This window comes from Argiope bruennichi, chromosome X2, assembly GCF_947563725.1.
Source record: "Argiope bruennichi chromosome X2, qqArgBrue1.1, whole genome shotgun sequence".
Taxonomy (NCBI): domain Eukaryota; kingdom Metazoa; phylum Arthropoda; class Arachnida; order Araneae; family Araneidae; genus Argiope; species Argiope bruennichi.
In genome coordinates, this window is record NC_079163.1 from 17,935,259 (window position 1) to 17,956,800 (window position 21,542).

Below are 21,542 nucleotides of genomic sequence, written 5' to 3' on the forward strand. Positions count from 1 at the left end.
TCCATTTCTTTTTCCTGTCAATTCCTTTGTCCATGATATTATTTAACCTTCTATTTAGCTGACAAATTCTATTTGGAGCATTTAAGATTATTTCAATCTATAGTTGTTTATAATGGCTCTTGCCATGGACAAGGAGCGTCTCTTGTTTTAGTAGCGCCAACTAGGGCCAAGAGTACGTCTTAGCTACTCACGCATCACATTCTCTTGCTCAACCCCTTTTTACAGAGTGGCACATTCACACATTTCACAGATAGAACAGATAGAACAGATACACAGATAGACAGAACAACCATGCCCGAACGGGGACTTGAACCCAGGACACGGGGAAGAAGCGCTACCCCCATGCCAGGACGGCGGCATTTCAATCTATATAAGAATGTAAAGGATACCTTGAATACTTCAGAATTCCCAACTATTTTCTATCCTTTTTAATTCATTTCTTCTTAACTGTATATTTAAATACAAGCAATACAAAAGTCAAAATGGATTGAATCACCAATAAAAAATAGTGCTATGTATTTAAAGCTGTGTATGTTCAAACTGAAAATAATTTGACAGCATGATTATAACGACTGCAGAGGAATACTTATAGACTAAAAATCATGAAGTTCTTCCATATTTTATTTACTGAATATCGGGAGATAATCAGATATCGAAACTTTGGAATGATATAGGTAGTTCGTTTATGTTATTTCGAACTTGTGCTTTAGGAGGCCGGTCAAATTTCATTTTCATTAAAATTTAAAATTGTAACAATTTTTTCTTTTGTGAAAACTGTGTTATTAGAATGGTACACTTTCAAATCTCTAGATAACCGACCATTGGGATAACACAATTAATTCGTTCTGTCTTATTTCGAAGCGGTATTTTTCATGTTTTGGAAAAAACTAATATTATATATCTATGATAGATTTTACTCTACATTATATGAAAATTTTTTAGCAAATTTTCAGATGTGTTCATTGTATGTTGTATGTTGCGACTTATGGCACTTTGCAAGCCCGCTGACAGTTAGTTATCTGTCAGCGATTTAAGCCCAATGAGCGTCTCTTGTTTTTTCAGTAGAGCCAACTAGGGCCAAGAGTACGACTTAGCTACTTCAGGCGTCACATTCACTTGCACAACCCCCTTTTTACAAGGGGGAACATTCACACATTTCACCGATAGAACACAGATGAAGAACAACCATACCCGAACCGGGACGCCCAGATCACGGGGAAGGCGCGCTACCCTTATGCAGGACGCCAGCGGTTCATTGCAATTACAACTAAACTTAAATCTCTTGTAATATAAAGGAAAAAAATATTAATACAAAAAGAAATCAATAATAATGCCGTTTCTATTAAGAAGTAAAATACTAATCACACATTATCAAGTCACCTTTAACACAAACACAATTCTATTTTACTCATAATTACTTATAATTCTGGTAAATAATCGGGTAAAATATATGTGTACCTTCTTGCGTGATTATAATAGAGAAATGAAATAGGGATATCCATAGGTAAAATACTTTAAATTACGAGCTTAGGAGAGAATATTAAAAGTTAATATACATTGTTCAGAATCTTAGTGCGTTGCTAGAGTTTTGGAACAAGTAACAGATTTTGTTTGGCAGCTCATGGTATATTATCGGTCTAGTAATTGTTACAGGAAAATTACATCGTTAGACATATTTATCGAAGGGAATTTTAAGGAGAGACAGTTTAATTGTATATACTGTCTAATTATTTGATTGCATTAACTAGAAAACACACATTATTAACTAATCACAGCAGAATTTACGGAAATTAACTGCTGTATCATTTGCCTGCAGCAAAGTAAATACACAAAGTCTATGCGAATTATATTTTAATGTGATATTAATTCGTGAATAAATTCGCTGAGAGTTGAAAGTATGAGAAATAATTCATATTATAAATCGTGTTCAATAATCACATAGAATCCTGTACGATATAATAACACCATGAACATGAATCATGCATAAGTTTTCAGAAATTTAAACATTAATTTACCTCTCTTTTTTACTAGAACCTTTTGTTTAACTTGTATTATTTCATATTTCTAAAAATAGAATTTTGCAATCGTTTTATCCCTCACTCAGATGCTAAAGTTTTGGAAATTTGGTTATTTTGCATTATCTGAATGAAAATACTCTAAATTAATAATTTCATAACTAAATTATCAGTTAATAGAATAAATTAATTTTGACTTTATACGAGTGGCGCTAACTGGTGGTGGATTTGAGAAACAACTGATTTCATAATGAATGATAATAAATTATAAATTTAACATTAAAAAATAGTAAATAATTTAAATAAAAAATTTCTATTTTTATTCCATTAATTAAAATAAGTTGGTAAAAACATTTTTAAATTAATGTGAGCACTCACAGCCCTTATTATATTTTATGCGTTTATACGGATGCCCAGGAATATCATCAGAGTTATGTAAAATAACCCTAAACTGGCTACTCCGAACCGCGGTAAGACACACGGAAAAATTTGAATAACTGAACCGGAATACTGGTGGGAACTGTGGTTGAGTCCTAAGGGCCATCACCGGCCACGGTACAACCCTTCTCTAAGGAAGTACGTCCCGTCATTGATAAGAGGAGCCAGATCACCACCTTTTTATGTACCCACAAGGGTGGCGAGAACCAACCACCATGCGGGAAGCTTCTCATCTTCAATTACGAGGTGCCCCTAGTGAGACGTTATGTAAAATAATAAATTAAAGAATCATGATGTTTGTATTCTTACATTCCAGCGGTTCCAATGTGAAATTCTTTTTTTTTCATACTGGATAATTAATCAGCAATAAGCTCTACTTGATATTTTTAAGATACAAGTGAAGCTTACTCAGACATAATTCTAAAATAAAAAAAAATTACAAATTACGAATGATTTGCTTGAAGATGAAAAGAAATTGTGAAATGTATTAATTTTTTTCAATAAATATTTCAATCTAATACCTGCTATTCTCCTTTCTTAATGGCGGTGAAAGAAAAATACCTTTGCAGGAAGTTCAATTTCAGCCTTTCATTCCATATTAAATCAATGGAAGAAACCCGTAAATACTGATAAACGAACGAAGAAAAAAATAAAAGTCATCGAAGAATTGTCTTGCTGAAGAAGCAGAAAAAAATTTCTATCTTTAGGGGAATAAATCCCCATGTGACATCATTTTTCTTAGATGCGATATCATGTTACAAAGATTGCTGAGCATCTGTAAGACGAATGAGGAAGAATGATGGGAAAGGCAAAAGAAAGGTACTCTTCTGGAAAAATGTGAATTTTTGCTCGTCTTTCCGAAGTTGAAATGATGACGTTCAGGTCGTGTGACAGAATAAACATACTTATCTCAAGAAGTAGTGCATGTTTTAAATGCTTTTACTGAACTTCACATGTTTCATGTTTGGAAAGATGAAATTTTATAATCGAGTTTACTCACTTCCTCATATACTAGAGTGTAGACATTTATAGTATATATTGGTACTAGATAATAGTTGGTATTTTTTATTATTTTAGAGATCTAAATTATTATTTAATAAATTAATTTGACTAAAAATTCATTTCACATAAGTGCTGACATCTGGAATTCAATTTCCGAAAGATTAATTTTTAGATTCCATAATATTTATCATAATAATTCATGAAAAATATTAAAAATTAAAAAGTTGAAAACGATAATTAAATATTTTAACCACGTTTTTTTAAAATATAGTACAAAATAAGACATAAAAGACTTTACCGAAAATTTGAGAATATAATAAGGAAATTCAGGGTCAATGAAAGCACGAGGAATAAATTCCGAATACTCATTAAAAGTTGAATTGTATTTAAAAAATGTGATCAAAATTTCAGTTTACTTACAGTATTTCTATCAGAATAACTATATTTTATAATTTTTGCTTTAAAGTTCATATTTTGATAAAAATTATTAGAATTTAAAAAATGAGAATATTGGAAGAGGGTAAGAAATAAAATTTCTTTTCTTACAATAAAAAGACAATCAATGCCAAACTAGAATATATAATATAGCATAATATTAAATATATGGATGTACCAATTAGGATATTTAGTTTTAGGAATTAAGAATATTAGAAGTTAATATTTTTCAAGAAAAAAATTTACATAATTGGTTAGTTTATGGACACATATGCTTGAATGCATATGCGTCCATATTTATATGTTCAATATAAACACATATGTTTCAATGCATATATACCAAGTAAGCATTAATTAACTTTATTAAGAATACTTTTCTCTATCTTCCTATTCTCATTTCTTTTACCTATTTTTCAGCCTCTGTACTTTTAATTAAAACTTTTACAAAATGAAATATTAACAGACCTTTAAAATATGAAATGTGATCCTTATTAGAAATTCCTATGTCCAAAATGCAATATTTTCGATTTTGTAGGAAGTTTTAAACCAAAATTCGCTTGTAGTATATATCAAAATTTATCAGAATGTTAATTTCTTCAAATATATACAATTCTTCGACTAGATATTATCTTTGGTAGCAGAAATTATTACACCCCCCCCCATAAGAATATTTCCAGTGAGTCAATATATGAGCTGTGACATTTTACAAACTTGGGACATTACGTAAAAAGTAATTTTTGATTTTAACTCAAAGGATCGATATTGAAAATATATTGTACTGGTTAAAAGTCTTAAATGTTTCTTAAGAATTTACGCTGGCTAAGTAGATAATTATTCTAAATGATAATAAGGTGAACGCTGCTTTCTAAAATGAGAAACAGTTTGACCTTGTTTCACGAACAGTTTGTGTCGTAACGCCTTAAATGGAATGCTATCTACAGAAACTTTTATGAATAATCCCGACCCCTTGACGATGTAGTTATAAAATATCGAAAATGTTAATGAAGCCTAGCCTAAAATTGTTTTTTCATGAAAAAATAATAAAAAATTCTAAATATTACGTTTTCTAGCTGTAGCTTTAGGCTTGGGTTTTATAGTTAGGAAGTAGATTAATGAAAAGATATGCTGAATTAATGAATATGAAATAAGTACATTTGACATGAAGTAATTAAATTATTATAAATGACGAATTATTTAATATGAAATAAATACATTCTATGAAATTACCTAGGATGTATCTTGATAATTGTAACAAAATTGTAAAGTAATTTAGGTTACTTGAGTCACTTATTAGCAACAATTTAAATTGTTTATAGATAAAGCCTTGAAGCACTAAAGCCTTTCTCCCGATTTCTATACTATAAAATGGCACCCAAGAGAACCTATTTTTCAGTGAAAGTTTGTCTGATAGATAACTGCTCTCAGTCAATCGTGCGTTTTGGGCTTTTATGATTTAGCGCATATTCTAGTTACTGTATTTTCAAATCGATATTTTTAAATCAACAATAATTTTCAAACACGAATTATATGAAATGTAAATTTAGGATTTAAATGTTTAATAATAATTTGCAATTGTACCAGAAATTGAAAATGGTGAATTGCAAAATGACTCCAGAAATATTTCAACCACGACCACAGTTATTACGATATTGCTTAGTATTAATAAGAGCAATTTATTTCCTATATCAATCATGATCTAATTAATGTTATTGTTAGTTAAAAATTCACTTCACATTTTCATTACTTTTTATATATTGATGCAGTATACATTTTATATTTTGATGAAAGATGTTTAAATTTTTCATTTAAAAAGTTTATTTATCCATTCCTTGTGATCCTTTTGAAGTGATAATCAAGGAGAACAAGGATTTTGCTTTATAAACTTGAACCAGATTTAGACAATGGCGACACCTTAGTTGGCATGCCAACCACCGCATTCGCATTTCACATTAAACATTACAGTGTTTGAGACACTATCAGATATGCACTTGTTAGAGTCAAAAGCGGAGTGAAAGTGTAACGGAACTAAGAATAGAATTTTCAAAACAGTTCTTCTGATAGATATTTGATAAGGATAGCAAACTCACATTTCTTTTGACTTTCAAACCGAAATTTTTTCGTCATGAGTCGTTGCCATTCAGAATTCAAATTTGGAGCAGGAAAAAAATACCAACTATTTGATCTGTTATGTGCGACATTTGCATATTTATGATAGATAAATTCCACTAATAAGGGGGTTAGAATTTTAAACAAATTTCAATTGCTGAATCTTCAAAATTATCAACCAAATTCAGTTTAAAATAAAAGTATAATCCTTCCAAGATACATGAAATATTTTTGTTGATAATGACTGTGTCGAAAAATCTGATATCTCAGCGTAATTTTATTACTTTTCGAAAATAAAGGCATTTTTTTTCTTCAAAATTTCAATTTGGATATTAATGAGTTTGATGAATATAGTTTTTAAAGGGATACTTCATTAGCATACTAAAAATATACTTGCTCATTTTATGAAATACATCACTGATTTTACCAAATCAGCAAGCAAATTCAAAGCCAAAAATCAGAAGTATTCTATCAAAGATATGAGAAACGACCTAATTAAATTTCCAAGTTTTGAGAAATTTTCAAGACAACACTCGTTTTTTCGGAAGTCTGTTTCCAATTTAATGTTACGCGTTTCAAATTCTATGTAAATGTACTTCTTTAATTTCGGTTTAATGTCAAAGAGAAAGTTTTAAAGGATAAAATAATAATTCACTAAGGTTGAAAAGTTTCACACATATTTTATGATTTATTATTTACAAGTCGTCATCCTATTCCCTTACTTTTCCTAATTAGATCTACCCTTTCATATGAAATTTCTTTTGGCTGCTACATTTTGTAGTCGATTTCCTACTACTTTTCCTCATTTGGTAGAAAGCATTTATGGGCTCATTAAAAATATTCCTAAATTCCATGTGAAATCACAAATAGCTAATATTTTTATACTTTACCGTCAATTAAACCTGAAGTAAATTCCTTTAATTTCATCAATTAAACATTTTTGAATTAATATGAATATTTTTTATAAAAGTTTATTTTTTTTATAATTACAAAATGTTTAGAAACATACAGGGAAAATAAAAATCTGATAAAATTCACAAATGTTTGAGGTTTCTTTATTTGTTCAGCATTTTAATTCATTTATAGTTGAGGTTCATGTTTTTTGTAATCAAATTTCCTGGAAATGATAAATTTAAACCACTTATTTTAGTCTGAAAGTCTTTAATTTTTTTTTCTTATTAGATGCTAAAACTTACAATAGCATAAATGAAGATCTCAGTTACAACTTTGGACTTACAGGATTAAGAAAAATTTGAAAAATGATTATAAAATGTTAAAATATTCAATTTGTGAACTGGCATTTATTTTTCAAAAACTAGCGTTATAAAAATATAGTTATGGTAGTTGGAAGTTAGAAAATCTTTTACTGAGTAAAGAAATTATTATTTTATTCGTGGTGATTCATACTTTACAATTAATTTGTGGAATATTACATTATTGAATTCATTATTAATAATTGTATTCATTATTAATAATTGTTTTGTAATTGTATTCATTATTAATAATTGTTTTGTTATTGTATTCATTATTAATAATTGTATTTGTAATTGTATTCATTATTAATAATTGTTTTGTTATTGAATTCATTATTAATAATTGCATTTGTAATTGTATTCATTATTAATAATTGTTTTGTAATTGTATTCATTATTAATAATTGTATTTGTAATTGTATTCATTATTAATAATTGTATTTGTAATTGTATTCATTATTAATTTTTTTATTAGTCATATATTAAAGAATCTTCCTGAAATGGATTTTACCTGAGATTTCTCATTTCAGCATTTTATGCTAAATAAATTTTATTCTCTAAAATTCTTGAAACTGTTCTCTGAATACATGATGACAGCACATTCTGCCAACCTATCAGAGAAGACACAGGATCATGCGTTTTATTTGGTTCAAAAGCAATAATAATGTTGATTTAATTTTAAAAATCGGAATTCTGTAAAATAGAAAATATCTCACAAATTAGGAAAAAAAAAAAAATGAAAATGCTTTTCCAAGGAATGCGTGGATTAATAAAACATATCAGTGGCAACACATTGCCACTGATTTTGATTATATAGATATTTTTGAAAAGTCATTTGAGATAGTTCAGATACGACTAAAAGTGTTTTTTTTTAAAAATAAAATAAAATAATGTCGATTTTTCAAAGCATATTGATTACAATTTTCAAAGAAATGACAATGAAATAAAATGATTCTTTTAAAACATATAAAACCTCCTTTGCAATTAAAATGGCTATGACTTAGTTCACTTGGTAGAAACATATTCTTTTGTTGAGTGTAGTTAAAAAATTAAAATTGGTTTCAACGGGTCAGATATTTCGGTTATAATTTTATTAAGAACCGGGATTAAAAGAAATCAAGTTCTTTAAAAATGATTACGATCATAGGAAATATAATAAAAGCGTTTTATTTGCAATTGTCTTTGCCATTTAAAAGATTATTATTAGCTCCGTTAATAAAGAAGTGAATTTCAAAATTCTAAAACTCCCCAGGGTTAAATACCTCAAGCAATAATTTATGTAGTAATTTTGTGGATCGTAATGAGCATACTCTTAAGTTAATGATTGGCTATTAATAAAACTGGCTAAACGAGTTTTAAAGCGCCATCGTTCAATAAATTTCTATTAGTTTTAATTCTCAAGAATATGTAAGCCTAATCACAATTTATCAGAGGTTTTAGATTATTTATCGTAAAAGGAAAATGAAAGCTATTACTCTGATATTTGGTAAGGTTTTTTTCAGAAGGGATCTTTTCATCATCATCTAATAACTGTCAACAAAAGTAAAAAGCAACCATCATTTCAAAAATAATCTTTTAGTAACCCAGTGTGGCAGCTGTCTTTTCTCATTAATTATGCTGATATTTTATTTCAATATAATCAGTGTAATGCTTCGATTGAGTTTCAGGACCAGAATGTTTAAACATTCCGTATTTATATTTAATATCCAGTAATAATGTTTTTTTTAGAAATAAAATGCCTAAAAAGTTTATTTATTTTTTAAAATAATTTTAAAAACTTTTATTAGAAACCTAGAATGCAGAATATTTAATTTAAATTTTTTTTTAACTTTTTAGTCGCTAATTTATAATTCATTATCATAAATTTTATGTAATCAAGAAGTCAATTTTCATCAAATATACTATTATGTCTCGCCATTAATGAGGAATTCAAAATGAATTAAATTAAATGAATAATTTGTAATTTATATCTTAAATATTGAAAAAAACATATTGCCAACAAGAATATATAGGTGTATAAAATTTTAAAACTCCTGAAACTCATGAAGTGAATGTAAAATCTAATAAATTCTGTTTTCACAGACATGAAGCAAATAAAGTTAGTAAAAGTGAATCAAAACAAAAACTTTTCTTATTCTTATTTCAACTTTCTTATTTCTTATTTCAAATCGACAGGAAAAGTTCTTTCAGAATGCTTTGTGTGTCTACTAAGAGTTAGTAGAAGGAAAGAGAAAAACTCTCACTTCCATTGCGTGATAGATTAAATGAGATTTAATGCTTAATCCTAAAATCCACAAAGAAAATTAGATAGATAACCACGAAAATTCTACAGAACTTATCTTATCTTATCTTATTGAAGATTTTCAGCTTTTTCCAAATGGAAAAATGCAATGGATGGATACTCATTTTCCTGAGATCATTATTTCAAACACAAATTTTCCAAAATCAGAGCAAGCAATTTTCTAATAACTGATTGCTTCGAATTAAAATCAAAATTTTATAGATTCTGATGGACATTTATAAATATTCTATTATCTTGTTAACAATGTTTTAGATTTGATTGGCACAGTCTAACTAACGAAAGATGTATATGTATATATAATTCCTAGCACACTTTAGATGTAAATATACAATAATATTAAAAGTAAACAATAAAGGGCTGGGATTTTATGAACTAAAAAGCTAAATGAGCATTTCAAAACAAATGATTAAAAACGTTTCGAAACGAATAATAATCTACGAATAGAAAAACAAGCACATTTCCAAACACAAGAATAAAAAAATAAAATAAAATGCTGAACGAAGATAACAGAAATAGCTTTGAATTTCCCATTAAAAAATGAATATAATAAAAATATTAAAAATTACATAATGAAAAATGTAGAACTCAGATCATTGATATTAGCTACAATCCAGCATAAAAAAAATAAAACGTGAAGGTTTCAATTGCATAACTAATTTTTAATCATGGTTAATTTTATTTGCATACAATACACACACGCACTTATATATTGTCTGGACGCCAAAACAAAACAAAAAGAAGTTAAAATTTCCGTTTAACTTTCGAGATATTTGTAAACTCCGCTCAGGGGTTACAGACGGCGTTGGACATTTATATATGTTGAAAACTGGACTGGCTCCTACGTGTTTCATTACTTTCACTTAGTTATTATAGTTTTTTGAAACAATGAGCAATGATATAATTCAGTACAAACATGACTGCTGAACTGCCATGAGTCATTATAAATACATTAACGTATGCATTTTCATATAGTTGATAAAATAAAATAAATCATTAGCATGTTGATTAAGTTAAAAATCTATCGAAGTTTCAAATTAAATAGACCAGCGTCTTAAACGAGGGGCCTCGGCCGCTATATTTATAAATCTGCAGCTAATAAAAATACATATGCTAGTCAAAACGGTTAACATTTTTTTGTTAAATGTCGTTCAAAAAATATTGGGAGTGTTCTCACTTGTGTATATGTGTATAGTATAATGCAATTACTCTATATTTCGTACTACAATAAAAGAAATCGAGTATGCATCTGGGAAATTCTTCCCTTTGTCGACTGGATCCAAAATTTCACCCCGTCATAGAATTCAGATATTCAGGATGCATCGAATTTATTTTATCAAATGTAAGTTTTTGAGTTATTCACATACCAGACGTAGACAGACAGACTGACAAATTCCAACTCACAGATTTTGAGAGAAATATGCGGTTTTGATTTTAATATGCCACACAAAATCTAATCCTTCAAGTCTACTGCGTTTGGAGTTATTTATCTTTTTCACATACAGATAGACACCTAAGAATTATAGTTTGTGCATGCTTTTCGAAATCCAAAAATATCTGAAGCGTAAAGATTCATCAAAATGCCAAGGTTGAATTTGTTTTATAATTACAATATTTTCTTACTCAATACATTACATGCGAGAAAATAACTAAATTTTATAATACTTCTTTTAAGTAGAAATTCCTTTATGATTTCCATCATTAATTAGCCCTTTTAAGAAACTACAAACCATAAAATTAAAGCAATAATCACGAAACTAACTTAAAAAGTAAATATTTCCTGAATCGAAAACTATTAAAAAGAAGATTCATTATATACAGAGCCCTCCAATGTTGCTACATCTAAAACACAAATGAAATTAAATAAATTAGAAATAAATATTAAGCTTTTTAAATTATTTTTACATTTTAAACTTAATATTTACTTCTGATTTAATAAGTCCTTTTAAAGAAATCTCCATCATTTTCAAGCACGCTAGAAAATTCACAATTTAAATTTCAGAAAGTTATTCTAAATTTTCAAAAAGTATTTATTAAAAAGCTACTAAAGATGCTATTTTTAAAAATATTTATAAAGAAAATGAAAGTCCGTTACAGAAGAATTTATTCGTTTTAAATATTCCCAAGTCCATTCATATCTCTCAAAGAGTTTTTTAAAAAAATATTTTCTGTATCAGTAATTTTATATAAACAAAGATAAATTCTTCATCTTATTTTAAAAATTATGGCAAGGAAAAGTTTTTATTAAAAAAAATCATTCATTCAAAATAAGGAACTTCTTTTCATTAATAGTCTTTTTATTTTGCCAGTTAAATTCTTAAGGCTTTTAAGGAATTTAAAAGCTCCTTTTGTATTTTCAAATTCTGAAAGGGAATCTTTTTTTAAGCGAATTCCTTAAATCAGTGTTTCAAATACTTTCCCGACTCAGTTATTTTACGGACAGCTAAAAAAAGAATCAAAAAGTAAAAGTCCTTATTAGTTGAATATTTATCTATTCTAGAATGAAAAGGATAAAAATGATTATTTTTTCATTTATGAATAATTATAAAGAAATAAATGCAAATTATTATTCAAGCAAAGCAAAGCAAAGCAACTGAATTTCGGAATTTATTAACCCTTTCAGGCCTAAATTTTTACTATAATTTATTTAATGCAATGCTATTGAAAACCTTTCAGACTTAAAATAATAAATTAATATCTTTAGTTTTTCGTATGCGTAATATGAAAGGGAAAGTATTGAAATTATATTTAAAAAAAATGAAGAAATGTGGAGTTTTAGTATTTCTTCGTTCCTAAAAAATTACTGGAACTCCACGTTTTAGACTATAAAAAATGCATTAAGATATACATATGAATTTTAATATTTCTAGTACATTAAAATTGTAGATTTATACTAAATTTTGGAACTGCCACTAACCCATTCACTGCCATTTACGAGATCTCCAGTGGAAAACTGTTGTAAAATTAGGCGTCTGAAAATTTCTATTGAAATGAATGGATTAAAGGGTAGATTATCGGTTCGCTTGTCTCTCGCGTATGTATAAACGACACAAAATCGCAACAAGTTAGATAGTTGAATTTTAGTATTTGATTTTTACATTAAAATAATAGAACTAATTTTTTCTAACTTTCGATAAAATTCTATCAAATGTTTATCTGTTCATTTGTCTTTATATGTGCATAGGATCACGATAAGCTGAAAACACAACAAATGATAAAAAATAAAAAAATAAAAAATGGTGAGCAAATTTTGACATTAAAATTGTAGATATGTTCTAAATTTATGAACTGCCATTAAAGGGTAGATTATCGATTCGCTTGTTTTCTGCGCATGCATAAACACCATAAAACCGAACAAGCTAGATAGTTGAATTTTGTATTTGATTTTTATATTAAAATAATAGAACGTTTGTCTAACTTTCATCAAAATTCCATCAAATGTTGGGATATCTGTTCATTTGTCTTTTCATGTGCAAAGGATTATGATAACTTGAAAACACAACAAATGATAATAAAATAAAATAAAATAAATAAAAAATTGGTGTGCGAATTTTGAGAATAAAAATTTTAGATCTGTTCACAATTTCGGAACTGTCATTAAAGGGTAGATTATCGATTCGCTTGTCCACCACGAACACGGAACAAGCTAAATGGGTGAATTTTAGTATTTAGTTTTTACATTAAAATAATAGAACTTTTTTCTTAACTTTCGACAAAATTCCATCAAAAGTTTGACAATCCGTTCGTTTGTCTTTTCATTTGATAAGTTGAAAGCATAAGAAATTATAAAAAAAATAATAAAAAAACCCTGGTGTGTGTTTAATTACATTAATGTCCCGTTTTAAAGCAACACTAGGACGGACCTCGTAATTTTGAACCGCAGTCAGATGACGATTACGGCACCTGAGCTTACAGCCCCCTCTCCACACCACACCACACCAGCGAGAGGACGTTTGGCCAGGACGGATTTAACTTGCCTCATACCCGCTTACATGACGGTTCTTCGGTGGAATCGAGTCTCTAACCTGAAGCCCTCCGGTTCCGAAGCCGAGACCTTACCACCAAGCCCCTACTGCCCAACTGGTGTGTGAGTTCGACATTAAAATTGTATATTTATCTACAGTAAAATTCTACTTATACCCACTGTATGGAAGGAAAGAGATCCAAACTCTTTTCCTTCATTCCCTCATTTCCTTCCCTCATTTCCTTCATCATATTACGAAGATTAACATAAACATGCGCATTCAGATTGTTTGCTAGAAGGAAATGAGGAGAATAATCTCATTGATTTTTATCATGATTCCGTAACAGTATTCTTGATTTAGTTTCTTTTTATCGCTTCAATATTATTATTTAATTTAAAAATTTGTAGATTGTAGATTTATCTACAGTAAAATTCTACTTATACCCACTGTAAGGAAGGAAAGAGATCCAAACTGTATATACAATTTCCTTCATCATATTACGAAGCTTAACAGAAACGTGCGCATTCAGATTGTTTGCTAGAAGGAAATGAGGAGAATAATCTCATTGATTTTTATCATGATTCCGTAACAGTATTCTTGATTTAGTTTCTTTTTATCGCTTCAATATTATTATTTAATTTAAAAATTTGTAGATTGTAGATTTATCTACAGTAAAATTCTACTTATACCCACTGTATGGAAGGAAAGAGATCCAAACTGTATATACAATTTCCTTCATCATATTACGAAGATTAACATAAACATGCGCATTCAGATTGTTTTCTAGAAGGAAATGAGGAGAATAATCTCATTGATTTTTATCATGATTCCGTAACAGAATTCTTGATTTAGTTTCTTTTTATCGCTTCAATACTATTATTTAATTTAAAAAAACCTGGATTAGAAAATCCCTAATTGTTTCTATATTTTACATGCTAAAATTCTACACAATTTTGATCATCTTAATATCAATCATTGTAAAAATATTAAACTGAACATTTAATCATTCTTAGAACTTATATGTTTTACAATAGATATAGGATTTGTACTTGAGCTTCTGGTGCTAAATTACCAAAATTCTCCAAAAGGGCAATAATATTTGTCACAGAATTAACTCTCTGTTCCATTTTAATCATAATATTTTATACATATGACTACAGTTCCATTTAATGATGGCAAGCTGTTCAAAATAGATCGTTGTTTGTGTACTAAAACTTTCAGTACGACATTTTTAAGGCCATATAGAAGGAAGATGAAGCGATTATTTCCAGACGTAGATTCTACGACGCGTTTTATGATCCAGTCAACACCGTTGCTATTAAGTCTGGGTTGGATGACTTGCGCGGATGCTGCAATTCGCCATTATCCATTCCTTACCGAGTTGCAAAAGCCATTTATATTCGTTCTAGTTTTGCATCGAAACTCCTGATTTTAATAACAAATAGATGGAATGGTTATTTAATGATATAAAAGATCAAAGGGAAAAATATAACTGAAAATAAAAACTAATTCTTAATTTTAGTTTACTGCAACGGAGTTTTAATGCATTCGTTAAAAGTCTTTTATTTTCTAATCAAAGAAAGAAATAGAAACTTATTTTTTCTGATAGAGTCCTGCTATCTGTATTTTATAGAGTTTGCGAAGTCATTTATGTCGATCTTCGCTGGACATGTGATTGTCAATGTATAACAATGCTTTTAAAACATTAGTAAATGCAAATTATATGTGAGCAGAAAGGAAAACTAAGGATATTTTTAAAAAATTATATTGAATGACCAATACATTTATGCGACACTTTTCGATCTTTTAATGAATTTGTTTATAGCAAAGAAGGAGGTGTGAAGCAAATGACGCCATCATTATAGTATGTATACCAAATTTGCCAAAACATTTTATTGATATAAAATATTTAAGCTGCTTTCTAACTGTTTTATACTTCATTAACTAATATCTCATTGCTATTCATTTTCATAACATGCTACTAGTCTCTAGTGATGCCAGCTGCTGCATTAAAATTCTTGTGTTTTGTTTTAAGTGACTTTTGACATGAGACATTTGATACATCAACGATAAGTAAGTGGTTTTCCCCACGGCAAACTGTCTTATTCTCGAATTTATAAATTACAAATGGATTAAACATTTTGAAATACATTGAAAGTTTGAATTTTTAAAGAGAAGATGACATGTAGGATTTCAGTAATATTTTACATTCATTACAGCTGCGAATTGAGGCCATCAGTATTGTATTAAAGATCTTAATCAGCTTGTTCTTGCAGGAATTTAAAACGAATTAAAGTTATTTGGGTAAATAGCAATTTTTCGAGAAAGGAATTTTAAGAAAAATGGGATATTTTAGAAAGCCGCTTGTACAGAAAAAGCAAAAAATGAAGATATCCAATTTGTAAAGTTAATAAATAAATTAATTAAACACTTAAAAGTAAATTATAGTATTATTAAGTTCGGTCATTGTATTAAACTTCTCAAGCATTTTTAACTGAGTTTCACGTAGCAAAAACTGTAAGATTTTCATGAAAACTCTGAAAGTTCTCAGAGAATAAGGAAAATTAATAGTTTTTTCTACACTGCATTGCAATTTTAGCCTATTAACATTTAAATAAAAATTGCTTTAAAAAATTGATAAGAGTTGCAAAAAAGGAGTGGAAAAATTTTAACTGTTCATTTAATAAAGTATAATTTAGAACCAACTGAATCAAAAATAATTTTTAAAAATCAAATATAATAATCGATTTAAAGAAATGAATATCTATAACACAAATAAAATTATGTATTTGCAAATATTATCATTAATTTAATAACATTTTTCATCTTCACTTATCATAATCAAATTCTCATAAAATCAACGACTTTTTTGCATATTCTCACTATGTGTAGCGTATTATGTTCAGCTTCGATGTAGTCGAAGAAAAGAACGTTATGCTTGAATTAACATTTTAACCTCTTAGCCTTAATTCATTGCATTATATATGGGCTTTAGTTTAGTTATATTAACATCCCGTTTTAAAGCAACACTAGGGCTATTTTGGGATGGACCTCGTAATTTTGAACCGCTGTCAGATGACGAGGACGACACCTGAGCTAGCACCCCTATGCACAATATTTCATTTAACTGATTCATTCCGTTTTTGAATTACAGTATTGACTGAAACATATAATTTCAAAAATTATTTTTCTTCACATCCATGTAAGATTGAAATATAGCTATTCATCAAAATATCGAAGTTACACTGTTGGCGCAAAATGAAATTGCTGTTACCTTTCATAAAAGTGCAAAATGAAATTGCTGTTACATTTCATAAAAGTGCAAAATGAAATTGCTGCTCCATTTCATAAAAGTGCAAAATGAAATTGCTGTTACATTTCATAAAAGTGCAATTTTTATAAAACAAACTAGGAATAAAAGTTTCATAAGCAAACAAGAACGTTGAATTCATGGGCAATTTTATTTATTTTAAGCTAATAATAAACATTGATTGATTGCTCAGCACATTTAGTAATCGCTTTCACCAATCAATGACAGAATACCAGAAAAAGAAAAAAACTATATTTGATCATCGTCGAGGAATCGGGAATTTATATCACTTAAAAGATATAATTTGAAAAACAAATAAAAATATTCTGTTCCAACGACAGCGTAAAATCCTATAAGCACATCCTATCTCAATTTCTCTCGACTTAAAATCAATATTTTCTTTGACAATTTCGATTTGGTTGATGTTTAGAAATAAGCTCTCATAAATTAGAAGAGTGAATCCGTGAATTTGAATTAATTAATTATCGCTTCCATCGGAACTGGGAAGAAACTGATAAATTGCTTCCGGCTTTTCAAATATGAAGTGAAAAAAGTAAATATTATTGAACCGCATCATAAGTAATTGCTTTAATTAATTGCTTCGAAATAATTGAATAATTCGAATAATTTTGTTACAACCAAGGCTCGATGTAATTGCATTTTCTTTCCCATAAAATTTTGGATTAACCATGATGTAGGATACAGTGGCAAGGATTGTGTGTCTTAACTAGCTTTTGAACCTCAACATTTATTTGTGACATTTTTTTTCTGTATGAACTGTATGATAGATAGATGATAGATAAGCATGAATTTGCATGGTACAAAACAGACCTGACACTGATTATCATCTTGGTACATGATTCTATGTGCTCTGAATCAAACGATTATGATTGAATATCAAAGCAGTGAACAAGATTGCTTCAATTAATCGTTTTATTTAACGAAGTCCGTTTAATATTTTGGCTGTCGTTTCCAGTTACTGTTATTATTTTCATACTTATTGATCATGGTTGATGTCACAACAAATCAATGCAGTGATAATCATTGATATTTGTTACTAGCAGCAATAACAATTAATTTCAAAATCTTGAAAAGAATTGTTAGCATTTTTCTTTGTAGTGCAACTTCATATGTAATTTAAATATCAAATTTAATTTAAGACTTGCTTTTAAATTCTTTTAGAGAATTATTTACTTAAGTCTGTATAATATTTTGGCTGACGTTTCCATTTACTATGATTATTTTCATACTTATACGGCGATTATACTGTGCTTTCATACTGTGATTATTTTCATGGTTGATATCGCAATAAATAAATGTAGTAATAATCATTGATTTTAGTTACAAGCAACTATAACCATTCATTTCAAAATCTTGAAAAGAATCTGTAGAATTTTTCTTCGTGACGCAGCTTCATGTGAGATTTAAATATCAACTTTAATTTAAGATTTGCTAAGGTTAAATTCTTTTACAAAATTTAAAAAGCAAAACGCCTTATATCCCACATATTCTAAACATGTTACGATATGTCTTGCAATTTCAAAGCATCACTTTAATATATCCCTTAAAATAAATGTTTTACTTTTTAATCTTATATAATATATACATTCTGTAACGTGTAATTTAGATAATTTATATCGAGATAGAAGACAGCGAAAATTAAAACTTCGCATCTGCTGGTTTAACAGATTGTCAAAACAGATTGCCTCAGTGTAATTTGAGAAATCATATTGTCACGTAGATACTTTAGTGTGGAACGCAATGACACACACAAGAAGTAGAGCTAAGCCAATTTATTAACTCAACTTTGAACTGATAATACAGTGACTGACAAATCTTCTGCTTTTATACTAGCAGGGAAAGTTCCAGAATACTTTTCTGGAGACAGTAAGAAAAGTCCAGAACACTTGTCTGGTAAACTAAAGAAATGTTCGGTATCTTCTGGAACATAAAATAATGGAAAACATGAAATCAAGGAATTAAATATACTATGAATCGCATTGTCTCTTGCTGGATTCGAACTTTCGGTCTCTGGATTATGAGACCAATGCCATGACCATTCGGCCATAGAGATTCGGCTGTCTTTCTTCAATGCGGCAATATTGCCATAAATTATAGGAGTCAAAATAGTTACTTTAAAATAATTGCAATTATTAAAGCGTAAGGTTGAGTTATAATAACCTCCCTCCAATAGCCAGGACCAATAAAATGCTCTTTGCCATTCGCTCTCTATTGCAGGAATATTGGTAGAAACAACTAAATACTGCAGAATATTTTCATTTAATTCTACTCAAAATCAACTAACAAAAGGTCATTTTTAAGCCTTGGCGCGATATTGTTGAGAAACAACTAAAAGTGTATGATGTATTGGGAGACAATTTAATCCCTGTATCAGTGAAGCTTGGGTATATGGCCAAATTCCACTCGCTAATCTTGCAGAGCTTTGTGAAAGCGTATTTTGCATTTGCCCTTGGCCAAGAATACTAGCACCCACTTTCCGACAGAGCTGCGATGTTGGTAATTTATTTACTGTTGTGGAATGGAATTTGCATATCTAATGGGTCGAACCAAGTGGAGAAAATCTTATTAAGACCATAAAATATTACACAAGCATTAGAAACCATCGAAAAATTGTGTTTACAATATCGCACAGGGGAAACTGGGTATTTTAAAAATATTCAAGGGAAACCTTGCCAAGTTTCGTTTATAAGGAGAGCTCCTGAAAAATATAGAAAAACAATCGGGTAAAAGTCTGCTCTGCTAATTTATTTTCGGACGATCCGAGTTAAGTACATGAGCAAGAAGGGATTTATTAAATATTAAATTCGAAAATCTCATTTATTATGAAAGTTCTTTGCATCTTAAGGAAACTATCGCACTCGCACTGAATGCAAAAATTAATCAGATTTTTAATAAATGAAAGATATTTTTCTTAATAATAAGTTAGCTGAGGTTGTTGCCAGTATTTGGTAGAAATTTTTTTTAATGTTGTAAGGTAGAGACTTTGGAGGAAAAGGAGAGTAAGCAAATAAATAAAATGAGAAAGATTAATTTTGTGTACTGGAATCCAAAGTCAGTATTTATTTTATGTTCTAAAACTTCAGGATGTTTGTAATAGAATTTAGGATTATGTATGACTAAATTCAATGTGTGCGACGTCCTTGTGAATTGTAAAACTAAGCCTTTGAAAGTGATTGTTAATTAAGGTGCTACATATTGTAAAAATAAAATATTATAAATTTTGATTTAAATCGAAGGAAACTTATTAGATTTTTCTTTGGTGTGTCATGAATGATTTGGATATAATATATTTTCACACATTTCTTTGGAATTTACTAGACTGAATCTTAAGCAAAATTTTGCGAAAGGGTAAATAGAAACTTCAAAGCACTGATTTTCTTTCAAAAATAAATATTTAAAGACGAGCTTCTTAGCATAAGAAGAAAATACCCTTTGCTTTCAAGAAATTGCTTCTAATATATTTAAGGAAAGGATTATTGCTTCTAATTTTTTAAAGACTGGAAGCATTCATCTTTATCCTGATGATTGCCAGTGGAATTTTTATGAAAAGGTGAATAAATATTCAAGAAGAATTCAAAATAATTCGCTTGCCAAAGATTTTTTTGAATACCAGCAGAAAATATAGCAAGTTCATGATCACTTCCATTATAATTTCCAGAATCGTGTTAAATACTGAAACGTACCAACTCCGTATCACGCTTTCCATAATACTTTTAATCAAAAGGTTTTATGGAAAGAGAAAGAAAATGAGAAAAACCTTTAGATAATCTTATCATCATGGTAAAAAAGGCATTTTCCATGATGATAAGATTGATTTATATTTACTGTTACTTTATAATACTTATTACAAATTAGATAACTGAAAATATGTTTTGATTTTGATATTTAAATCGTTTTTATCTATTTTAAAATGTGGTGCCCTGGTGGTTTTCCTACGACTTAATTCAAATTTATTGTGCCTACAAAACCTCTGTATGTTTTGAAAGTAAATTTAAAAATTTTGCTCAAATTACTTGGATTCCACAAATGGTTGATACTTCATTTTATTTAAATGTATGGATCATTCAAACCTGAAAGCCCAGACCTCAAAAAATATAGTTGTTTCATTATAAAGAAGTTTAAAGTAGGAACACATGTTTAAAAAGAAAAAAGAACCCGTATTGATTTCACTTTTTTTTATAAAATCAATTATGGGATGATCAGCTGTTCCTATTAAAAATTCCGACATCAGTTGATAATTATTGATAGATAAATGCTCGCTAATGATTAAAAGGAGGATGACCGATGAAAGATTTTATAATAAAGTGGAAAATCTAAAATAAACTTACCCCCTATCATTAAAAGATGAAATTGATTTTCAGAAGATGTTATTCACATGAAATCTTGCTTCAGTAAAATCTGAACACACGTAGGCAATATGTGTAAAAATATATCCTAGATTTATCCCAGAAAAAATATAACTCTGACTAAACCAAACCCCATAAGACAAAAAACATATACTTATTGCAAACGGAGACACTATCGCTGAAAATCTTACTTTTACGTTAGATTTTCTTGAAAGGGGAGGGATTTGATAAAGGAAGTAATCTATACTTTAGGGAAAAACATGGAGGCTGTAGAACTTCACTTAAATTTCAAGGAATTGCTTTGGTTGCGGGATCATCCACAAATTCCGAATTGACTAGCTTAAAACTGTTT

At 28.7% G+C, this 21,542-nt stretch overlaps 1 protein-coding gene across 4 annotated transcripts in view; it reads right to left on the reverse strand.

Annotated features, from left to right (window-relative positions):
- Window positions 1–21,542, reverse strand: part of LOC129961056 (transient-receptor-potential-like protein) — a 263,627-nt gene that overhangs the window by 90,265 nt on the left and 151,820 nt on the right. The window lies entirely within an intron of this gene.